This window comes from Peromyscus maniculatus, chromosome 23 (genome assembly GCF_049852395.1).
Source record: "Peromyscus maniculatus bairdii isolate BWxNUB_F1_BW_parent chromosome 23, HU_Pman_BW_mat_3.1, whole genome shotgun sequence".
Taxonomy (NCBI): domain Eukaryota; kingdom Metazoa; phylum Chordata; class Mammalia; order Rodentia; family Cricetidae; genus Peromyscus; species Peromyscus maniculatus.
This window is the reverse complement of record NC_134874.1, coordinates 9,043,306-9,059,024: the sequence shown is the minus strand read 5'-3', so window position 1 is coordinate 9,059,024 and position 15,719 is coordinate 9,043,306. Positions and strand designations below refer to the sequence as shown.

The 15,719-nt window shown below is 50.4% G+C and overlaps 1 protein-coding gene and 1 long non-coding RNA gene across 3 annotated transcripts in view; both read right to left on the bottom strand.

Moving 5' to 3' along the window:
- Positions 1–15,719, bottom strand: part of Ksr2 (kinase suppressor of ras 2) — a 382,435-nt gene that overhangs the window by 176,885 nt on the left and 189,831 nt on the right. The window lies entirely within an intron of this gene.
- LOC143270594 (uncharacterized) lies at positions 8,596–9,853 on the bottom strand. Its single transcript, XR_013047807.1, has 2 exons — positions 9,583–9,853; positions 8,596–8,781 (listed from the first exon to the last, which is right to left on the bottom strand). It is a non-coding gene; the product is annotated as an uncharacterized LOC143270594 (long non-coding RNA).

The following is a 15,719-nucleotide window of genomic DNA, read 5'->3' as shown; positions in this document are numbered from 1 at the left end:
AGAGTTGAATCCTATTTCAACAGCCCCAGGAAGTTGGAAGGGCATGATACCAACTGGGTTTTTGAAATGATCTCTCCACTTAAAGAGCAGGATGGAGTCTGACGGGGCAAGTATAGAACGGGGCTGGGAGAGATGGCCTGATGATCTGAATTTGATCCCTGAGACCCATGGGGGAAGGAGAGAACCAACTCCCAAAGGTTGTCCCTCTGACTGCTACGCATGCACTGTGACATGTGCAAGCCCCCATACTTACACACTTACACACTTACACACACACACCATAACATTTTTAATCTTCATTTTTTTTAATTAAAGAGGAACTGGGGTGAGAATTTGCAGAGCATTTGTCTAGAATTCCCCAGTGACGGGCTGAAGTGGCAGATCATTTGCAGGGTATGCATAAAACCTTGGGTTCTATTTCCATCACCAGCAAAAAAATGTCATTGGGGAAAAGGCTGTGGGGGTCACCCAGGCAAGAGAATAATGGCTTGGGCCATGGTAGAACCATGGAGATGGAGGGTAGACCATGGGGACCCAGCTCTCTAGGGCAAGCTGACCGATTAAGGGGAGAGGGGATATAGGGAGACCCCAGATGCTCCCTCAGCTGGTGTGTCGTATGGGTGAGTAGGGCACACACCCAAGAGTATGTGACAGTGTGGGTCCAGCCCAATTGTCCCACTGTCAAGTGAAACTATCATGGGCTGAAAATGCATCAGACCCACCCACCTGACCAAGCCTCGAGGCTCAGCAACCCAGACCAGTACGGAAATGCGACAGTCCCCTCAGAACATGTGACAGACGGGAACCACGGCTCACTGCCACTGCCCATCGTAGAGAGATCACACTGAATCCTGCCAGCCTGGAGAGAGATGAAAATGCAGCTCCTGAGCAGTTTCTGCTGAAGGCAAATTGCTTTCACGCCACTGTAAACTAGGAAAATCAGGAGCAGAGCCATCCTGAGGTGGGCAGGGACATCTGTATCTACACTTTCTAGAAGGATCCACAGGAGGAGGCAGTTGGCAGCCTGGTGGAGGGGTGGAGGCTGTGGGTTTTAGAGACAGACACCTCATTACTTTTAGACTCGTTTTCACTGTTTCGATTTAGTAACAGGAATACTGTTTCTCAATAATAAGACATAATTTAAGTGGCATCTGCAACTGTTTCTCTATTTTATTCGAAGAAAGAAAAATAAGGCCCCAGGCAGCGGAGTGACAGATACAGTGCGATGTAGTCCACTGTGATACATGTCTTTTTTTTTCAACACGTTCCAAGTTCAAGATCAAACTGGAGGTGGAGTTCTGTTTCCCAATTAGATGCTCTAAGTTCCCTTGTAACTGGTGTCGCAGATTCGGTTGGCACACTAAGAAACATGGTTCTCTCTAAATTCCTAGAAAGGGCTGAGGATGTAGCCCAGCTGGTAGAGAGTTCGGTCCCCTGTGCCACAGAAACCGGGGGTGGGGGGTGGGGGGGGTGGACATCTGTAACCCCTGAACTCCGGAGGTGGAGGCAGGAGGATCAGAAGTTCAAGGTCATCTTCGGCAACATAGTGTCGAAGGCCAGCCTGGGCTACATGGGACCCTGTCTCAAAAAAAAAATTCTATAAATTAAAACACATAGAGTGTGTAGAGTGTAAACAGACACCCTTGAAAAGTATGGGCTAGGTCAAAGCCCGGATTTGAGGAAGAGGTAAATTAAACTGCTGCCTCTCCTTGCCCATTAATCATGGCTTTGTGTCAGAGTAAATGCTCAGATGGAGGACAGAAAGAGGCAAGGCGTGCAGATCTAAATGGACATTCCAAAATCTGTTCTGCAAGGACCTGAAACATTAGGAATAACCGTTCATGGCAGCCCATCAGCAAGAGGCCCTCGACCCCTGAGTTATCAGGGCCACATCCTAAGAAGGGTCTTTCCAAAAGCAGATGAGGAGCCCCTGGCCCCCACCATGGGGTTCCCCGGGTCCTAACACACCTTTCTAAAAGTAGGAAAGTCCAAGGCACCGCTCAAAGCTGCCCCTGAAGCTCACTTCCCATTACCTGGACAATGTCTGTCCCTGACACCCAGAGTCCACCCAGCATCTCCCTCTCCTCCTCTCAAGACAGCTGAGTCCCATCACTAGCAGACATGGCTTCCCACAGCTCAGACCCTGGTTTGGAAACACATGGCTGCTTTTCCAATCATCTCATGGTCACTGAGGTCTCCTTCCTGTTTAGAGGACGGGGGTCATGTCTGACCAGTTCTTTCTAGACCCCAGGGCTAGCATAATACCTTGATATTACATGAGATTGGTAAGGACATTTTCTGTGAGTCATGTTTGTGGGGGCTGTGTATGTGTACAGGTGTATGGGTGGTTGTGCACGTGCGTCTGTATGAAGGTCAAGGTCAATATTGAAAGTCATTCCTCATGTGCTGCTCATCGTTTTCATTTTGTTCTAGTTTGGGTTTAAATTTTGTTCTTTGAAACAGTGTCTCGCACTGGGGCTCATTGATCCAAATAATCCGTCTGGCCAACTTGTCCTATAGTCTGCTGAACCTGCACCTAGAATTGCAAGCACACAATACCACACCCAGATTTTCACATGGGTGATGGGGATTGAACTCGGGTCCTCCTGCTTGCTTGCAAGGCAAGTTTATCCACGGAGCCATCTCCCCAGCTCCCGTACAGACACCAGTATGAATCTGCAGATGGGTGAAGACCTTGGGTTCTTACACACTGCAGCACGGTCCTCATGGATTCCCCACCCTGGTGACCCAGGAGGGCATCAACAAATCTGAAGGGATCGGCTCATCTAGAATTCCACTTTATCTAGATGCTATGGGGAGGTGAGACCCAGTAGCCATCCTGAGGGTCGAGCTGTGACAGGAGGTGTTGGCTCTGAGTAGCTGTGTGGAGTTGAACCTGCAGGAAGTTCACAACAAGGGAGTGGCTACCACACCCAGGAATGCCATGCCAGCCCTGTGATGCCAGGGGCTGGGTGATGAGTGGTAGGGACCTAATTCTTTTGCAGAAGGATTGATAATGCCCACTATTGGCCTTCTCGACAGTTCGTATCCTCAGGAAGACTCAAGTCTGTCAACCTCGCCCTAAAAGACAGCCACACACACACACACTCCCTCCTGTTTCTCAAAGGCACCCATCTGGGCAGGAAGTTCGCCAGCTGTCAGATTCAAGGGAAAAAAGCCCATTCTGGGCTCATATCTGAGCATCTGGCTAGAAGCTGGTCTCAGACACAGACAATGCTGCCGGAAGCCTCCCCCACAGAATAATCCACAAGTCCACACCCCCCGGGTGAAGACCCCTACAAAACACCCCTGTGTCTCCCACCATCCTCAGAGGATGCACTGACCTGAGTCAGGGCCTGGGCCTTCTAGGCAGTGGGTCCTGGCATCCCAGCTTCCTGATCTCCCCATGATTAGTGACTAATCTTATTTTTCGTTGTTCCCTACCCCATAAATCAGTTACAGAGCAAATATTTACACAGTCTGTCATTTCCGATTGAACCGGGGCTCAACCGGGGCTCATGACAACCTTCGTTATTAAAAAGGATGGTTGATTTGGGGCAGATTTCGCAGGGCATCTGGCTAGATGCTGCCTTCCAAGTTCCTCCTTCCTCCCTTTGCCTGAAGAAAAAAGACAATTTCCAAGATAAATTCGTTCAGAGGTCTCTGCTCACTGTCTCCCTGGGGCCGGTGGGATGCGGCCAGAGTCCTGTCAACCCAATAAATGACGGTCTCCCTAGAGAAATGACCAGGCTAGCTTCTTCCCTCTCCTCCTGGCTTCGCTTTGGGGTCAGAGAGTGGAACAGAGAGAGAGTCAACTGACCGATATCAGAAACTGGAAAGAAGGCGGCTGAGGGGAGGGGCCGGGGAGATCAAACAGCATGACTTCCAAGGGCCCTGCTTTTGTGCCAATAATTTTATATATACAAAGGCATTAGGTCATCTTCTTCATCTTCGAGATGGGACTTGTCTCCCGATGAACAAGCCGATGGTCAGAGAGACTGTGCAACTCCACTGAGGTCACACAACACCAAAAAGGTGGAGGCAGGATTTGAACCAGGTTCAGCCGTGCTCCGAAGCGCTTTGTGCTAACATGTATCACAGCCACACTAGGATTTGGATTCGCTTGGAACTCCTGGCAAGGAAGGGCTCACAAGACTCAGACATTGCTCTATGACAGCCCCCGGGGTCTGCAGCACTAACAGTTACCCTGCTGAGGTGTGAGCCAGCAAAGACCCTTCCCCACCCAAGCCGGAGGGCAACTGGAAAACCTTACTTGAGTTGGATGAATATTTTACCCTCTGTGCGACGCCATTTCCCCAGCCCCTCCCCTTTCTTCTCAGTAAGAAAATTAATCTGGAGGTTGGGGAGATGGCTCAGAAAAGTGCTTTCTATGCATGCATTAGGAACTGAGTTCGAATCCCCAGCACCCATGTTTAAAAAAAAAAAGTCAGGCATGAGCTGGGCGGTGGTGGCGCACACCTTTAGTCCCAGCACTCAGTCAGCAGAGGCAGGCTAATCTCTGTGAGTTCGAGACTAGCCTGGACTACAGAATGAGTTTGAGGACAGCCAGGGCTACACAGAAAAAAAAAACTGTGATGAAACACCTTCCCCCCCCAAACCCCCAATAAAAGATCAGACATGATAGCAAGTGCTTGTAATCCTAGTGGAGAAGAGGCAGAGGCAAGAGCATCCCTGGCATTTCCTGTCCACCAATCTAGCTAAGCTGGTGACCTGCAAGCCAATGAGAGGCACAGTCTCCACACAACAAAGGTGACTAACTCCTGAGATGACACTGACACACGCGCGCGCGCGCGCGCGCGCGCGCGCGCTCACACACACACACACACACACACACACACACACACACACACACGCATGCGCACACATACAAATGCATCCTTACAAAGCTGAGTAGGTATGGCCACTATGTCTAAACCAGTGGCTATTATCTGGTGGTTCCGAGGGTTCCAGCCATCAGAGCCTACAAGACAGAGAGTGCCTTCTCCCTGACACCAGAGGTTAGGGACTCTCAGCACCAGCAGCGTTGTGGGTTGGACTCCTCGGGCCAGTCACTTAATATCCACTAGGTTCAACTTCCCACCCATAAATTACAGGGTTCAGCAGCACAGATGGTCTCAAGAGCTCCGTAGGCCCCAGCTCCCTGGGTCTGTGAGGCAGCTCTCTCTCCTCCATTCTTAGCACAGTGACCTTAGCCCAATCAGGGTCCTGGCCGCTTTGAGCTCGAGACTTCTTATTTACTCGGCAGGGTTCCCCTCTGTGGCTCCCTGGCTGCCCCTTGATTATGTGGGGCAGATGAGTCTGCGTGAAGGATCACAGCAAGGGTGGGTGAGCATGGTCACTCGTGGCTGGCCTTCAGGGATTCCAAGAAGGCCTCCGGCTCTTTTTCCCTCCTGAGTTTAAAGAATTGGGGGTGATTAAGTGAGGCCTTTGGCATACACTCAGTGCGTGCAGCCAGCAAGCTTGCCACAAAGCTTGATCGTTAGGGGTAAATTAGGATGGGGGTGTGCCTATCGCTGAGGGCAACTTGACCCCTTCATCTATGGCAGTCTTCCTGCTCTGCCAGACATGCGTGTTAAATATCAGAGCCGTGGTCTGTGTGCTGCTGCCCTGCAGGAGATGTTTGACTTAAGGCCACCTGGCATCCATCCCGCCCCTTTTGGGGACTGTCGCTCTCCTACACCGGTCAACTGGAGATGCCACCCAGAGGACAATGGCCTCCTTGAGTCACTGAGTACCCCATCAGATCCACTGGAATCTCACCGAGGGACACAGATCTTGAGGGGGGGACTCCTTGGCAGGAGGAAGTAAGCGTTTGGAGTTCCTTTGGTCGGGTGGTGGCTTGTCAACAGAACCTGACAGGTCATTCTGGCTAAGACAGCCTGGTGACGATCCTCTGCGAGACGGGGTCACAACTCTCTGAGCCATCCAGGGAACTGGCCCACAACTGTCCAAACAGGCTCATACTCTGCCCAGGTGGCTGGCTTCTGCCATCTGCAGTCTGAGACCCCTCAGTCGTCACCATGTAAATCTGTGTGCGGTTCCTTCCCTCTCTCTTCCCCTCCCCCTCTTCTTGCTCTTCCTTTCTATCCAATCAGCCTCTCCTTCTCCCCACCATCTCCTTAGTTTTAGGGATAGAATCCAAGACCTCACGCACAGCAAGCCAGTGCTCTGCTGCTGAGACACACACACACACACACACACACACACACACCGCCACCGCCGCCCTGCAGTTCTTCATTTTAAACATCAGAGGCTCAAAGTTACCCTAAAGCCAGACTCTGTGCAGCAAACCCAGCTCTCCAAACCTCTGGGGTGGGTCCCAGATGTCTGCATTCCAACAAGCCCTCTGGCGACTCCCCACGCCTGAGAGATGTTCTCCCTGGGGTCGCTCCACAGTGTGACGCTCACCTATGCCATCCTCACCGATAGGGTAGAAGGCGCTGGTGTTCTAGAACAAAGTTCTGTGCAGAGGACAGCGTCTGCTCAGACTCTCCAGGAGCCAACCAAGACTTCAGGCCCTGAGAGCTCAGCCATTGTGGCTGAAGTGGCTGGAACATTCCCGAAGGAAAGAAGAAATGGAACCCAAGCCCACCCTCTGAGACAGTCTCAAGACCACAGTCACATGGCTAGGAGACCATCACAGTCATAAGTTTCAAGGGCTCAGGGGTCAGTCCCCTCCCCAGCAATGAGGTCACGCCAGATACAGCCCATGCGTCTGGTCCCCATTTCACAGCATAGTAGTGTGAGACCAAAATGAACCATCTTAGAAATAAGACCAAAATGCTTTCACCCTAAAATTAAGGCCTAAGATTTCTCCTTTTGGGAATAGGCCTTTAGTTACTGAAACCAGTCAGTTCAGATTCCAGAAACCAGGAAGTGTAGAAGTTCAGAGTCACAAGATAGTAACGAGGTAATGCCTGCCAGACTATGGAATGTCCTCTCCCTGGTTTCCAAGGTAACTGACCACAGAAATGCCCCCACCTGAGGGCAGCCAATGAGAAATGGTGGCGGGCAACCACTCCCTTAGAAGTAATTTCTAGAAGTCCCTAGAAGCGAGCCAGTCAGAACTGTACCCGTACTAGCACCCCTAAATGATGTAACCTTGTGATTTTTCCCTTTAAAAGCTGAGCTTGCAGACAGGTGGGCACTTCCTCCAGCCTCCACTGCGTTGGATGTATTGGACGAAGTCCCTGCCTAGGCTTGTATATCCAGAATTAAACCTTGCTTTTGCATTCCGGCATGCTCGTCTTTGGTGGTCTCTCTGGGGGTCACGATCTGGGCACAACAGTAGGTGCTGTGAAATGATGAGTAAATTAATAATGAGACAGCTTAATTAAATATTATGCAACCGCGTTGTAGAATATTACGTGCTCGGTAAGAGGAAAAAGGGTGGTTTGTCAGCAGACGTTAAAAGACTTGTAAGGGTCCAGACAGCAAAGGTCACAGGCTTCCTGGGCTGTCTTGTCTCCATGGCAACTACTCAACTCGACAGTGCCGTTCAAAAGCACTTACAGGCAATATGTAAATAAATAGGCATATGTCGTGTATCCTATCTAGTTCCTTTCAGTTGCTGTAACAAACACCCTGACCAGAGCAACTTAGGAGAAGAAAGGGTTTATCTGGCTTATACTTCAGGTCACAGTCCATCATGGAGGGAGGTTAGAACGGGAACTCCAGCAGGAATCCTGAAGGCAGGCCTGCTCACTCTTCCACAAATCATGACTACAGGGACTCACTCACACCCAGGGAAGGGCGGCAGGCACCATGGAGGACCCGGCTTGCTGCCTGTCAATCAGGCTTATGCTCAGCACTAGCTTTACACAGCTCAGGACCAGTGCCTAGGGTATGGTGCCTCCCAGCAGGGTCCTCCTCCGCTAATTAACAATCAAGACAAACACACACACACACACACACACACACACACACACACACACACACACACACACACATATCCACAGACCAATCTGGCCCAGGAAATTCTTCAATTGAGAGTCTCTCCCCTAAATAGTTCTAGGTGACAAGTTGACGATTACAGATAACCAGGACACCATAAAACGTGATGAGCCCCAATAAAACTTTATTGATTGGACAGACTTGGGCCAGATTTATTCCATGAGCTAAGGTTTTATGGCTCCTGATTAAACAGTTGTTTAAAAGCCCAATGCATACTAATTTGTAAAGAACAAAAAATCCCAGACAACATATTTAGTATGAGCTTTCATATACAAACAGTATTTAAACATAAATGTGTATAAACACATAACTATTATGCTTAAATATTCCCTGTATGTTTGTATGATGTGTTTGAAGAACTCCAAAGGTTTATGGTGAAGGAGAGAGAAGAATGAGGAGGATGGAAGAGCTTCTAACTTTGCTATGGGCGAGTACCTTTTGATGAAAAGGCTCACTGCCTGAGGTACACATGCAAACTGGAAAGAAAGAAATGAGAAGGGAAGAAAGGAAAAAAGTTGGAAGGAAGAATGGGAGAAAGGAGGAGGGAAATAGATGGAAGAGAGTGGAGGGAAGGAAATGGGAAGTGAAAAAGAAGGAAACGAAAGAAAAAGATAGAAGGCAGCATCTCAATAAAACTTTATTTATAAATCCAGCTGTGGGCCAGAATGGCTTATGGGCCACACTGTCCTGACTCTGGTGGTGCCTCATGAAGTGGGATCACGGTGGAACGGAATCATCGCTGTACTCCACATCCGGAAAGACCTTACAACAGAGAAGGGCTGAAGACCCTGCTCTGCTCATGGAGGCCTGAAGGAAACAGAGCGCGTCCTGTTCACTAGAGAACTAAGACTTCAACCCTTATCCCCAGCCCTTGACACATGCACGTATGAAGAGAGTCGGCTGTGTGTTACTCATTGAAACGTCGGCAAATGATCGCTGCCAGCACAGAGGTTAATTAAATGGCAGTGATCTTTTTTTTTTTTAAATCAATTCTCATTTTCACATTATCACATCAAAGGGGTCTCGCTCTGTGGCGCTTCGCTGGCTTCAAAATGAAAACCCTGATGCTGGCTGATGGCGGCTTTGGCTCTGTCTAGAGACCTGTTTCCCAGTTCTTGCCAGGAATAAAATCTGGTCCACCGTCAGGCAAGTGCCCAGGTCAGATGTTGCTATCTCCAAGGAAACTGCACCTCTAAAGGCCACAGGGAGCATCTGCAAGCTCCAGCAAACTCAGAGTCTAATGAGAATCTGTGCACCTGCCCTGACGGAGGGAGACCGACTTCTACTGGAACCTGCTGTCTGTGGACGGCTCAGAGGGGTGCCTCTCGAAGGAATCAAGACCATGTTTAGGGGTTAGTAGAGAAACGGGGGAGTATCTGGAAAGCTGCTGCGTGCTGGGACACTTTGCTCCATGGTATCTTGGGGGAGGGCACCTGGCAGGTAGACAGAGGAGGGGCTAAATCCAATTCAAGGCTGGAGACCTTGGAGCCGCACAACCTAAAGTCTTACTGTTGTGAGGAGAGCTGTGTCATGGACACTGGGTCCCAGTTCAGCCTCCTGGGGGAATGTTCTAGATTCCCCCCTTCCCTCCCACATATGCAAATGTACCTGGCCTCTGGCTCTGCAGCCGTCAGGGTCACTTCCAAATCATGTTTCTCCCTCGCCCAGATGAATTGTATATCGGTAAGCTTTGGCAGGTTGACGGACAGACGGCTGCCCACCGAAGGCCGTATCGGCTGCTGCTGGCGCTGGCACACTGTGTTGTAAAGGGGCCCCTCCAACCACATACTCTGAACTCCTGTGGCTGCCTTGGGCTCTGTTGACAGCATCCATCTCAGAATTCTCCAGCAGCACAAGGCACAAGCCAGGCTGCAGCCACAATGGAAGTCTGGGTGGGGGGAGAGAGGGAATAGGAATAAGAATAAGAGTTCATAGAAAGCCTGGGCGGGATGGGGGCTGCCCTGGGCAACCCTTCCTTACCTTATCTTCAACTTCTTAACCCTGGCAGGGAGTGTACTGATAGGAAACGGAAGCACAGAAGGTGCTTGCCTGAGGCCAACGGAAGTAGCATCCTGCTCAGCCTTTGCTCTGACTCTGCTGCTACCAAGTGGTTAGAGACCCGAGGAGGAGAGAGGCCACAAATGCGGGCCAAAAGAGAACAGAGGTTGGGGCAAAGCTCGGGGAGAGAGCATTTGCCAGGGCCCTGGAGACCATCCTCAGATAGGAAGGGAGGGAGGGAGGGAGGGAGGGAGGGAGGGAGGGAGGGAGGGAGGGAGGGAGGGAGGAGGGAGGAGGGGAGAGGGAGGGAGGGAGGGAGGGAGGGAGGGAGGAGGGGAGAGGGAGGGAGGGAGGAAGGGAGAGAGAGGGAGGGAGGGGGAGAGAGAGGGAGGGGGAGAGGAAGGAGAGGGAGGGAGGGAAGACAGGGAGGAAGTGATGAAGGGAAAAAAAGGAAGGTGATGAGGGAAAGGAGGCAGAGAGAGAATAATGAAAAATGGGGGAAAGACTTGAGAAATTCCTCCAGAGAAGATGGACGCACAAACAGCAGTCAATGTGCACGTGGAGGAAGGATGTCAACATGCCGACTCCCCGGAGAGTGTGAGAGAAAGCCACTCCACGCCACAGGCATCCAGGTGGCCGCACTTAGGAAGAGTAGGCCGGGGAGGATGTGGGGAAACGGGGGGGGGGGGGGGGGGGGGGGCGCTCGCTCAGCACTGGTGGGAATGGGAAGAGGTACCCCTGCCACGGAAGAGTTTGTGGTTCCTCCAAACATTAGATATAGAATCATCATACAACCCAGCCCTGGACTAAGACTCCGTCTTGTAAAAGGAGGACATCCTGCCCCCATACGTGAGGGACCTGAAGGATGTGCATGGATGACCTCCAGGGGCTGATGGGGGATTCCTTTTTTTTTTGCTACAGAGTTTACATCGGGGAGAAAAAAAGTTCCAGAGATGGATGGGCAATTGTGCACTTGAATATAGCAAATTTTGTATTTTGACTAATTTAGAACTTTTTTGTTTAAAACTAAAAAAATAGTGCCGTGTTGGCAAATAGGTTCCCACCCTTGAATGATAGAAAATGGAGATGGAAGAGAAGGGACCTTTGTGAACCAGAGTAAAAGAGACACTCGAAGAGTGATTACATTTCTCTAGGACAGCCATTGGGGCAAGCGGGGGTTGGGGGGTCGAGTGGGGGGGAGGCCGCTCCTCAGGAAAAGTAAGACGTATTTCTGAGTCAACACCGACCGTCGCGGTGAGGGGCCATGCACCGGCTGAGCGGACAGGCCCCCTCCACCTTCTCCGCAGCTGTTCCGTGCCCTCCACCTAGTCGCCTGCTTTCCACCTGCTTGGAGCCAATTTAATTAGAAGTTCAAGGCTCCCCCAAGGCTCTCCAAAGCAAATGCCATGTTTATAAACCATGTGCAGAGGAGCCGTGAGACTCGGGCCACTGGCGTATGGGCACGAGGCCACCTGTCACCTGCCGCCCTGGGGAGGCTGCCATGTCCGGCCTGGGTTTGGGGGAGTTCTCACTCCGCTCACGATCAACACATTACCTGGATCATAAGGAAACCAGTGGATGGTGAACCCCAAGGCTGTGGGGTTCGTTGCCTAGGGGGTGCACGGTGGACACATTTTCCTAAGTAATTGTGGCGGTGATTGTCCTCGGGCGACTCAAGCGGTCCTGGCAGCCAAGGAAAGCAGGGATGCAGGGATGCTGAGGCAGACAGACCAGGGACCCACTTTTCCTCTCTTTGGACCTATCTTCTGCAAGGGAATTTGGTCTCCATCCCCCCCCACCATGTGGGTGGTGGTCCCCTGAGGTTGTGAGGAGTAGGAGTCACAGTTTGGGACGAGGCACCAGTATGGCTCAGCCATTGACTCAGTGGGCACCCAGCCCCACATAGCGTTCTTGAGAAAGGACTGGATTGGTCAGATGGAATCAACCTCTGTTGGGCCCTCTTGGCTCCAGTCCACCCTAGGATTTACCACACTGTCAACCAACACAGACCCTCAGGCACCTGAGAACGTCCAGCACATCTTCTTGCCAGGGCCAGATGGTGTCCCCTTAAAACAGGAGCCAGGAAGTCACCTCAATGAGCCCCAAACTTAGGCCGGGTGTGGTAGTACACACCTTTAATCCCAGTACAAAAAAACAGGCTTGGGGCTGGAGAGATGGCTCAGTGGTTAAGAGCACTGGCTGCTCTTGCAGAGAACCTAGGTTTGGCTCCCAGCATCCACATCAGGCAACTCACGGTCGTCTATCAACTACAGTTCCAGGGCTTCAGCTGTCTCTGGCCTCCTCGGGCATCTGCACTCAAGGACACTGAAAGAACAACCCTCTGAGATACTTACATCTTTCTGTGTTGGGAATCAGAGGTGCCTGGGAAGTCCTCCAGGGATCTATTGGACCATCCCCAAATATCATTGAATTACCACAGAATGTGGCCCTCCCTGAAATAGGGTCACTGCAGAATGATTGATTGAAGACTTGGATTCCCAGCCCCATGAGACAAGATATGTTCTTGGTTTGGGCAGCAGGTAACAGCACATGAATACCTGTACGCTAGGCATTCACGAATCCCTGTGGACCATTCGACAGGCTGGCATTTGTACAGAGCTCCCCTGGTGCCCTCCCTGCCCATCTGCTTAGTCTTATCAACACATTAGCTCATTTAATTCAACCAACAGCCTGAGGAACTTGTATAGGTAGTCTCACCTCATGGCTAGGGTACCATCCCCAAGGCCACAGAGCTTTAGTGGGGATGTGACCAGAGGACACAGATAGACACACAAGCCACACAGAGCTGAATATGACCACAAGACACCAGACCCCAGAGCCCACAGCCCTGACCCTTGGCCTTCCTCCCTTTAAGGCACCCCATGAGATTGTGATGGGCAGTACATACCTGCCCCTTCACCTAACCAGACCCTGACCTCAGCACAACGCACAAGAAGATCCCTAAATGACATGCAAATTTAATGCAAATTAAACACAACTCTCCATGGGCACCAAGTTGCCTTTCTTATTTATTTTTCCTGTGCAGAACAAGCCTGGTTGTTATAGAAAAAAATAATAATAACGTTACTGAAAAATAATGATGCCTCCTCAATGAGCCGGAGACAGATCAAGCCGGCCCAGGCTGTAATTGCCTGCCTGGTGGCGCATGTACTTAGCCAGGTGAGGATGCTATTAACTGCACTAAAGAAAACATTTATTCACAAGGAAGCTGAGTAATAAGGGGAGCATCCACTGAGTGAATGCCGTGTCTCTCAGATGAGGAAGAGTAGCTTGTTCTGACTTCAGAACAGCCTGGAACTGGGTTTGGTACAATGCTCAACATCGAAGCCACCACAGGAAACAATGCTGAATAAATTATTCCAGATAATCGTGAAAAAAAAAACAAAAAAACAGGGAGTTCCTGGCTTGAGAAGATGGCTCAGTCGAAAAAGCGCCTGCCTTGCAAGTGTGAAGACCCAGGTTCAATCCCCAGAACCCACAAAGAAAAGCCAGGCAGGGTGGCATATGTTTGCATGCCCCACACAGGAGAGTGAGAGGGGGAGACAGGAGGATCCCAGGGCTGGCTAGCCTGCTTAGCCTATGTGATGGCTTCCGGGCCATTGAGAGACCTTGTCTCAAAAACCAAGGTGGACAGTGCCCGAGGAACAACACCCAAGCTTGACCTCTGGACTCCACAAATGTGCCCATGTAAGTAGACACACTATGTACACCTACACACACATACAAATACATGCACACACCATGTGCATACACACCCACTCAGGCTCCACAACCAACTTTCGTAGGCTGTCCTCTGGCTTCTACAAGTACAACATGGCATTTACGTGTGCACACACCACAATACACAGACAGGAAGATGGATGATGCAATGGAAATTTTGAGAGAGTCATTGGGTTCACCCCACGCTTTTGCTAATAACTCTCTGGTGACCCCCTAAGCATCACAAAATCGAGATCACCTTCTTCACCACTATCTTGAGGGAGGAATGGATTCCATACCCCTGACCAGAGCCACAAGCACCCAAACCTGTGATGTTCCTTTCTCTGAATAAAGAGAAAGAGAGATGAGGCTTGTGCAACTCAGTTAGGGATCTTGAGGTGGGCACATCTTCAATTATCCATTTGTTACCTAAACCAAGGATATGTGTCCTAAAATGAGAAAGGATGGGAGAGATCCAATGTACCAGAAGAGGTTGAGAGAGTAGGTGGGAAACTATGCACAGAAAATACAGGTAGACAGAATTAAAATCATGCCACCACAACCGAGGAATGCCTAGCACTACCGTAAGTTATGCTAGGTATTATCTAAGGCAAAGGATAGCCCTCCCCAGAGCCTTTAGACACCTTGCTTAGACTTTTAGTGTCCAGAATGATGGGAGGAAAAGAAAAACCCTATTGCTGGAAGACACCAAGTATGAGGACATTTGTTACAGCAGCCATGTGACGCTCATACGGTCTGCAGGAACTCCATACTCTTTCTCTCTTTAACCACCCTGTTCTTCTTTATCCACCAAGGACAGCATGCTCCCCTGCCCCCTCCAGGACCTTTGCACATGCTGTTTACACCTTGGCTTCAGTTCTATCCATAGTCCCCTCAGCAAGCCTTCACTGATGTCACAGGGGAACCATGATCCCCTCCTGCAGACGTTCCCAACACCAAGCACTCTTTCTGGTGGCCTTTCCGCAGACCCCTATGGCAAAGCTGTGAAAGTCCATGGTCTCCCCAATCAGAACTGCTCCACAAGGGTAAGATATGTTTGTCTTCTCCAGTCCTATGCCCAGAACTAATCAGTGGTGCCTACGACGTAATAAACACCCAAATATTCCAACGACTGTGTGGAGGTGGGAGAATAAGTGTCATTTACTGCAACTCAAAAATAGACTCTCTGATCAGACGTCAAACAGACCCATCGGACCGAAAAAGGAAAAGGAGACAGGAAAAGGTCCCTGGGGTGGGCAGGCAATTTAGCCTGACTCATGGTCCCATTAACCACATCAAAGTGATTTCCAGAGCTGATGATAGGTAGTGTCAAATCAGGACTTCCTGACTTCCCAACTATACTGTACTAACAGAACTGACTTCCCTTCTTTATTACACATCTGATCTTATAATGACTTTCCTCACCCCCCCCCATTAAAATGGGGTGCTGTCATAGTTGGCTTGAGCTGTTAACCTCACACAACCCAGAGTCAATTGGGAAGAGAGGAAACCTCAAATGAAGAATTACTCTGATCAGATGGACCGTGTGGTCACATCTATAGGGCATTTTTTTTTTATTGCTGATAAATGTAGGAGGGTCCAGCTCGCTGTCGGAAGAGCCCTCTCAAGGCAGGTGATCCTGGGCTTTATAAGAAAGGCACCTGAGCAGAGGAAGGGAGGAAGTCAGTGAGAGGCACTCCTCCGTGGTCTCTGCTTCAGTTCCTGCCTCCAGGTTCCTGCCTTGAGTTCCTGCCCTGGCTTCCCTCAGTGATGGACTGTAAGCTGTAACCTGAAACAAGCCACTCCTCTCCAAGTTGCTCTCTGCCAGGATTTCATCACAGCATCAAGAAGAAAACCAGACCGGCGTATCCAGCTACCAAGCCAGGGACACCAAGCACGCACAAGAAGACAGATGTGTTCCCAGGAGGGAAACCCACTTCCTGGCCCATGTGGTCTCCACAGGTCACTTGCACTGCCCAGCTCTGGTCTTCACACACTTGCTAATGTACTGGATCAGCTTTCTGGAT